The sequence below is a fragment of the Cetorhinus maximus genome, chromosome 8 (genome assembly GCF_964194155.1).
Source record: "Cetorhinus maximus chromosome 8, sCetMax3.hap1.1, whole genome shotgun sequence".
In the NCBI taxonomy this organism is placed as follows: domain Eukaryota; kingdom Metazoa; phylum Chordata; class Chondrichthyes; order Lamniformes; family Cetorhinidae; genus Cetorhinus; species Cetorhinus maximus.
Window position 1 is genome coordinate 111,721,596 of NC_135886.1, and position 9,017 is coordinate 111,730,612.

Below are 9,017 nucleotides of genomic sequence, written 5' to 3' on the forward strand. Positions count from 1 at the left end.
CTGCATGCCACTGATGCAAATGTCATGACAGTATTGGTAGGAGTGACCACTGCACAGTCCTTGTGGAGATGAAGTCCCGTCTTCACATTAAGGATACCCTCCATCGTGTTGTGTGGCACTTACCACCGTGCTAAATGGGATAGATTTCGAACAGATCTAGCAACTCAAGACTGGGCAACCTTGAGGCGCTTTGAGCCATCAATGGCAGCAGAATGGTACTCAACCATAAACTGTAGCCTCATGGCTTGGCATATCCCTCACTCTACCAATACCACCAATCCAGGAGATCAACACTGGTTCAATGAAGATTTCAGGAGGGCATGCCAGGAGCAGCACCAGGCATACCTGAAAACAAGGTGTCAGCCTGGTGAAGCTACAACGCAGGACTACTTGCATTCCAAACATCATAAGCAGCAAGTGATAGATCTAAGAGATTCCACAACCAGTGGATCAGATTTAAGCTCTGCAGCCCTGTCACATCCAGCCATGAATCGTGGTGAACAATGAAACAACTCACTGGAGGAGGAGGCTCCATAAATATCCCCATCCTCAAATTTGGAGGAGCCCAGCACATCAGTGCAAAAGATAAGGCTGAAGCATTCACAACAATATTAAATGTAATATCTCCAAATTTGCAGATGACACAAAGTTGGGTGGGATGGTGAGCTGTGAGGAGGATGCAGAGATGCTTCAGTGTGATTTGGACAAGCTAAGTGAGTGGCCAAATGCATGGCAGATGCAGTATAATGTGGATAAATGTGAGGTTATCCATTTTGGTAGCAAAAACAGGAAGGCAGATTATTATCTGAATGGCCATAAATTGAGAGAGGGAAATGTGCGACGAGACCTGGGTGTCCTTGTACGCCAGTCGCTGAAGGTAAGCATGCAGGTGCAGCAGGCGGTAAAGAAGGCAAATGGTATGTTGGCCTTCATAGCCAGAGGATTCGAGTACAGGGACAGGGATGTCTTGCTGCAATTGTACAGGGCCTTGGTGAGACCACATCTGGAATATTGTGTGCAGTTTTGGTCTCCTTATCTGAGGAAGGATGTACTTGCTATAGAGGGAGTGCAGAGAAGGTTTACCTGACTGATTCCTGGGATGGTGGAACTGACATATGAGGAGAGACTGAGTTGATTAGGATTATATTTGCTGGAGTTCAGAAGAATGAGGGGGGATCTCATAGAAACCTATAAAATTCTAACAGGACTAGACAGGGTAGATGCAGGAAGGATGTTCCCGATGTTGGGGGAGTCCAGAACCAGGGGTCATAGTCTGAGGATATGGGGTAGATCATATAAGAATGAGATTAGGAGAAATTTCTTCACCCAGAGAGTGGTGAGCCTGTGGAATTTGTTACGACAGAAAGTAGTTGAGACCAAAACATTGTATGCTTTCAAGAAGGAGTTAGATATAGCTCTTGGGGCGAAAGGGATCAAAGGGTATGGGGAGAAAGCGAGAGCAGGCTATTGAGTTGGAAGATCAGCCTTGATCATAATGAATGGCGGAGCAGGCTCAAAGGCCTACTCGTGCTCCTAGTTTCTATGTTTCTATGTAACAATCTTCAGCCAGAAGTGCCGAGTGGATGATTCATCTCAGCTTCCTCCAGAGGTCCCCAATATCACAGATGCCAGCCTTTAGCCCATTCAATTCACTCCACATGGTATCAAGAAACAGCTGAAGGCACTGGACACTGCAAAGGATATGGGTCCTGACAATATTCTGGCAATAGTACTGAAGACTTGTGCACAGGAACTTGCCGCACCCCTAGCCAAGCTATTCCAGTACAACTACAACAATCATTTACCCAGCAATATTGAAAATTGTCCATTTATGTTCTTAACGCAAAAAGCATGACAAATCCAACCCAGCCAGTTACCGCCCCATCAGTCTACTCTCGATCATCAGTAAAGTGATGGAAGGAGTCATCAAGAGTGCTATCAAGCAGCACTTGCTTAGCAATAATCTGCTCACTGATGCTCAGTTTGGGTTCCGCCAAGGTCACTCAGTTTCTGACCTCATTACAGCCTTGGTTCAAACATGGATAAAAGAGCTGAACTCCAGAGGTGATGTGAGAGTGACTGCTCTTGGCATCAAGGCAGCATTTGACCAAGTGTGGCATCAAGGAGCCCTAGAAAAACGAGTCAATATGAATCGGTGGAAAACTCTCCGCTGGTTGGAGTCATACCTCACACAAAGGAAGGTGGTTGTGGTTGTTGGAGGTCAATCATCTTAATTCCAGAACGTCACTGCAGGAGTTCCTCAGGGTAGTGTCCAAGACGCAACCATCTTCAGCTGCTTCATCATTGACCTTCCTTCCATCGTAAGATCAGAAGTGAGGAAGCTCGCTGATGATTACATAATGTTCAGCACCATTCACGACTCCTCAGATACTGAAGCAGTCCATGCCCATATGCAATAAGACCTGGACAACATTCAGGCTTGGGCTGACAAGTGGCAAGTGACATTCACGCCACACAAGTGCCAGGCAGTGACCACCTCCAGCAAGAGAGAATCTAACCATTGCCCCTTGATATTTAATGGCATTACCATCGCTCAATCCCCCACTATCAACATCCTGAGGGTTACCATTGACCAGAAACTGAACTGAACTAGTCTAAATAAATACTGTAGCTACAAGCGCAGGTCAGAGACTAGGAATCCTGTGGTTAGTAACTCATCTCTTGACTCCCCAAAGCCTGTCCGCCATCTACAAGGCATATGTCAGGAGTGCGATGGAATACTCTCCACTTGCCTGGATGACTGCAGCTCCAACAACTCTCAAGAAGCTTGGCACCATCCAGGACAAAGCAGCCCACTTGATTGGCACCCCTTGCACAAACATTCACTCCTTCCACCACCGATCAACAATGGCAGCAGTATGTATCATCTACAAGATGCACTGCAGAAACTTACCAAGGCTCCCTAGGCAGCACCTTCCAAATCCACAGCCAGTACTATCCGGAAGGACAAGGGCAGCAGATACATGGGAACACCACCAACTGGAAGTTCGCCTCCAAGCCACTCACCATCCTGACTTGGAAATATATCACTGTTCCTTCACTGTGACTGGGTCAAAATCCTGGAACTCTCTCCCTAACAGCACTGTGGGTGTACCTACACCACATGGACTGCAGCAGTTCAAGAAGGCAGCTCACCACCAGCTACGCAATGGCAATTAGGGATGAGAAATAAATGCTAGCCTAGCCAGTGACGCCCACATCCTGTAAATGAATAATAAAAAAAAAATTGTGTTGTCCCTTCCAGTCCATAATCAGGATGTTTGTGTGTAATGTCTGTGTATTTCCTTAACATCAGAGTGATTTTTCCTAAGGTTATTCATTATCACACACTTGCCTCAGATATTTGAAATGCTACGTCTTAATCACTCATCTCACTCACACTATAACATAAGCAAGGATTAAATACAGATGATGTTAAACTCATAATTATAAAAATGGAATTTAGAACTCAGTCTCTATGTCGATGCAGGCCCGATGTCTTTTTCGTTGAGTTGGTACTTTAGTGGGGTGAAGGTCTTTTAGCAACAAAGGATTCTACTGAAGCTGCAAACCCTCTTGTAGATGACTAGTCAGCAGATTCGCTTTCATCTGGACTTGGAAGCAGGAACAATACAGTACTTTGGCTGCATTCGAACAATTTCAGCTATGATGCTTTAGATGTTTCAAATGTTTCTCTGCTGGATTTGCTTTGTTCAGGGTATTTTAAACTGCAGTTCCTAAAAGTTAGTTTCAGTCATGTGACTGCAGGATTAGCACTTTTGGGGGTCAATAGCCTAGAGATCCCATGTTTCTCAAATGCTGGTTCATCCTTAAACAATGAGATGTTTAAACTTCACAGGTGGCTGTGAAGTACCCTTATTTATGTTCCCGTTATCTAAGTAGGGGGCGAAGTTGAAGTGTGGGTGCGCGGAGGTGGGCCTCCGATCAGCGCCCCCAATCGGAGGCGCGGCGCCATTTTACGTGGGCAGGCCAATTAAGGCCCCCTTAACACGAAAGCGCTATGTGTTCCCTTTGCGGGCGGGGAGGATTCCCAAAACCTGAGAGTGCGCTCTTTCGCGCATGCACACGGAAGAGCGCACTCAACTCCTGAGGCTAAGTGCTGCCTCAGGGAAATCATCTCCACAGTGAAAAATATTAAAATTAGAAAAAAAAAATTCCCTGACATGTCCCCTCATGTGACACTGTCACATGAGTTTGGACATGTCCATGACTTCTTAAAAAACTTTAATTAAATTTTTTAAACACTACATGAAACCTCATCCTGCCCGTGGATGAGGTTTCATGCTTTTTCTGAAGCCAGCCAGGGCTCCTGGCCTGCCCGCCAACCTTTAGGTTGGACGGGCAGGTCCATTAATTACTTCAATGACTCTATCAATGGCCTCAATTGTTCCGCCCGACGTTACCGCGCATCATTTACGTGTCGGCGAGTGGGCCCCGCCCCTCGCTCACCGACGGGAAAACCCTGCTCATGGTCTTCATTCAGGAAATTCCTTGATGGGCACTGTGTAGTTCAACTAAAAGAGGCTCCCTTCCCTTTAGAGGAACTATCACTTGTGCTCCCCACAATAAGATGCCATCCCGGCTGGTTATTTCATGTCTTCTGTTGAAGTATGGTTTCACTTCATGAGATACGGGCTCCTGTGACCAACCACGTAGCACTTGAGAATAGGACTGGGTTCCGACTTGTCCAGTTTCTGATCTGTCGAGCACATAATGGTGAGGAATCTAAGAAATTAAACAGTAAAACAAGTTCCTGTGGAACTGGGACATGCTCATCATTTTCTTGTAAAGGCAAATGACTAAAGACGTCAGCGTTTGCGATTTGATTGCCAGGCCTATGTACGAAAGTGTACTCATATGCTGCCAGAATTAAGGCCCATTGTTGTATTCTTGCTGACGCTATGAGTGGTATAGCCTTTTCCTCACTAAACAAACCTAGCAATGGTTTGTGGTCTGAACGATTGTAAAATGGCAGCCGTGTACATACAGGTGAAATTTCTTGACACCTAAGGTGGTGGACAGGCCTTCTTTTTCTATCTATGAGTATCCCTTTTCTGCTGTGGGGAGCATCCTTGATGCATAACCTATTGGCAGTTCCATGCCATCGTCCATCTGATGAGATAGCACTCCTCCCACTCGGTAGGGGGATGCGTCACATGTAAGCACCAATTCTTTAGTCTGCTCATAATGCACAAATAGATTGGACGAGTGCAACAATTGTTTCACCTTTATGAAAGCTTCTTGGGGGCGCCTCCCAAGACCAACGTTGGTTCTTTTTGAGTAGAGAATGCAGGGGGGCAGCACTGTAGTCAAATTGGGTAAGAACCGCCCTAATAATTGATCATTCCTAGGAATGATTTGAGCTTTGATGCACTCTTTGATGTAGGTGCCTCTCTTATGGCTCTCATTTTCCCCTCAGCCGGGTGGAGCTCCTGTGAATCTACTCAGTGACCCAAATAGATTACCTCCCTCTCTTGGAACGTGCACTTCTCTTATTTAAATGCACTCCAGCTTGCATGAAATCTTTTAAGACTTCTTCTAAGTTTGCCAAATGCTCTGTTTCAGTGAATCCTGTCACCAATACATCATCTAAATAGAGTACAACCTGGGGCAGTCCCTGCAGTAAGCTTTCCGTGGTTCTCTGAAAGATGGCACAAGGTGAGGAGACACCGAAAGGCAATCGTGGACATTGGTACAACCCTTTGTGGGTATTAATTGTGACAAATTCCAGGGAGGCATTATCCAATTCTAGTTGTTGATAAGCATGACTCATGTCAAGCTTTGTGTATGATGTACCTCCAGCCAGCTTGGTATACAGGTCTTCAATTTTTGGAATGGGATGCCTGTCTAGCTTAGTTACTTTGTTAACCGTCAGTTTGTAGTCTCCACAAATTCGGATGCTTTGGTCAGGTTTAAGGATGGGGACTATGGGTGCTGCCCATTCTGAGAACTGAACAGATTGTATGCCGCCCAGTTTCTCTAGTCTGTTCAGTTCAGTGTCGATTTTTTCTCTCAGGGCATATGGCACTGATCTTGCCTTCATGAAGTGAGGGGTTGCTTCCAGATCCACATAAATCCTGGCCTGCAGGCCCTGGATTTTTCCCAGTTCATCCATGAAGACAGTGGTGTACTTTCTAATTAGCTCTGGCGGCCCACTTGCTCTCAGCTGGAAAATTTCAGACCATTCTAACTTAATCTCCTTTAACCAATTTTGCTCCAGGAGGTTTGGCCCTTCACCTGCTACCACCATCACAGGTAGCTGTGCCAATTGGCTTCCATAATGGACAATCACTCTGCTTATGCCTTTTGCTTGAATGTCTTCAGCCGTATATGTTTTTAGCTTGGCAGCTGTTTGTTCTAAAATTAATTGATGTTCACCGTTTTAAAAAAATTCATTCATGGGATGTGGGTGTTGCTGGCTGGGCCAACATTTATTGCCCACCCCTAGTTGCCCTTGAGAAGGTGGTGGTGAGCTGCCTTCTTGAAGCTCTGCAGTCCATGTGGTGTAGGTACGCCCACATTGCTATTAGGAAGCGAGTTCAAATCGAGTCAAAATACTGGCAACCCAGGACAGGGGTTATGTGTGTAGGTACACCAACAGTGCTGTTAGAAAGGGAGCTCCAGGATTTTGACCCAGTGACTGATCCAGTGACGTTCAAATATCTGAAGGTATGTTCTACAATTACTGTAGTGGAAGCTCCCATGTCTACTTCCATTTTAATTTGTTTGCCATTTATTTTCACTATGACAAATATTGGTTCTGTCTTTCCAACTTTCAGATTAAACAGAGTAAAGGTCAGAATTTGTTGTTTCAAGCTCTTCTACACTGTAGATTTCATTGGGCTTCTTCTTCTTCCTTGCACTGCCTCATTATATGTCCATTTCTGTGATGATAGTAGCATTTGATTTTTTTAAACTGCCAATCACAAAAAGAATGATTGTTTTCACCTCTATTAAAATTATTCTCGCTGCTAAGTTAGTTTTCTTTATTCTTCGGCTAGTGGGGGCTGTTTCCCGCTTCTCAGCAGAGTCTCACCTTTTTGTACCACTTTCGCTTGAGGTTTCCTGCCTCATGTGGAGGACCACACCATTTTCCATACCCTGTATTGCTTGTGAATCTCTAACTGTTTTCCATGGCCAGTGCTATATCTAGCGCCTTCTTGAAATCCAGATTCACTTCAGACAATAATCTTTTCTGCATAGTGTCCTTTCACACCACACACTAAACAATCTCTAAGCATATCGTTCAGAGTCATACCGAACTCACAATGTTCCGTTAGCTGCTTCAAATTTGCCACGTAGGATGCAATTTTCTCTCCCAGGGCTCTATTTTGTGAATTAAACCTAAACCTCTGCATTGTGACTGAGGGCTTATGTTGAAAGTGACCCTTCACGGAGTCCTCCAATTCATTGAAATTCTTTAAATCTGGGGCACTGGGTGCCGTCAAAGTTCAAATCAAGCTGTAGGTTTTACTCCCACAAGTACTCAAGTGAATCATTCGCCTCTTCTCTTCCCCCATAATCTTTTTTGCTTGAAAAAAGAATGTGAGGTGTTCTATGCATTGAGACCAATTGTCTGTGGCTGGTTGAAAAGGATCAAGTCTACCACATTGTGACATTTTGAAAGAGAATAACTTCTTCAATGCTAATGGAGCTTGCTACTTACAAACGCTGGGCGAGGTACAGTGCCAGTTTCTTTTTAACTTGATTTCTTCTGTTCAATCCTGTTTTATCCTCCTCGCCAGTTTGCTGTGGGGTGGCCGAGTTGTACTATTAGTAATAGAGTTGATCTGCAGACACTTCTTGGGTGGAAACATGAAGTCTATTTACAATATACTCAGCAGCAACTACATGTGTGCTTTCAACTCCAACTCTAATTCTGCACTGCCTGCTGAGGTAGCCCATACTACTCTCCTATTGGTTACTACAGATCATGTGATCTTTCCTAACAAGTATTATTCTTAAAGGTACATCACACACTAAATAAAACCTTAATTACCATGAGCAGCTCTGGGCCTAAAAGTCCCAGCTTCAGACAGCACCATCTTGGCATGGGCAGCAGCAGCTTGGATGGTTTGGCTAGCTGACAGGAAACTCCAAGGGCACTGATGGAGTGGCAGTGGACGGAGGATGAATACTGTCATCCTGAGAGAAGGCTACAGGTTTGTTTTCCACTGAACCACTGCCACTCACGTGGCATGGTGCCTCAGCAATCCAGGCAAGCCACTTTGAACACTGATACCACAGTTTGACAGCAGCAATTTGAGACTGCATAAGAGCAGTCTGAGCTTCCATGGCAGCACCCAGACCCTTGGTATCTTGCGCTTCTGCTGCAAAGGAAGCTGAAAAATCACCCATCATGGTTGGACCCACAAGTGCTCTAATAGAGTAAACCATTAATTCTACTCTTAAGCTCTGTGCAAAGCTTTGTGCCGTATTGGTTCTAGAACCTTCCATGCTCCTTGACATAGACCACAGCTTTTCTGGCAGCAGGATTCTTGTACCGCCTTACCCTCCAGCGGGCTGGCACTAGTGTTACCCTTGTCTCATGCCCTGGCTGCCGGCCGCTCTTGCTCAGTATGTCACCATCTGGAGATCCTGCCTGAATGGCAAACTCTAAAGTGCACAGAGTGCCAGTATGGGAGCTGGTGGCAGCGAGTCTGACAGTCAGTGACAGTGTTTCTTTTTCATCCTTATCCTCCTGTTCTACCTCTTGCACTTTCACCACTGCCTGGCCAGGTTACAGTTCTTGGGTATCTGAAAAGAGAAAAGCACAAGGGTAGGATTGTGGTGAGGGGAGAGGGGAAAGCAAGAGGTGTATGCTTACACCATTTGCAGATTGTAAATTGGAAGAAAATGGATGAGGGGGAAGTAAGATGTGACAGTATTGAGCAAAGTGCCATCTTCCATTGCTGAACCCTTCACAGGTTCACTGACGGTCACTACAATGATGGCAAGCGGTGACTTCTCCATGGTGGTTAGGACACATGAGAGCA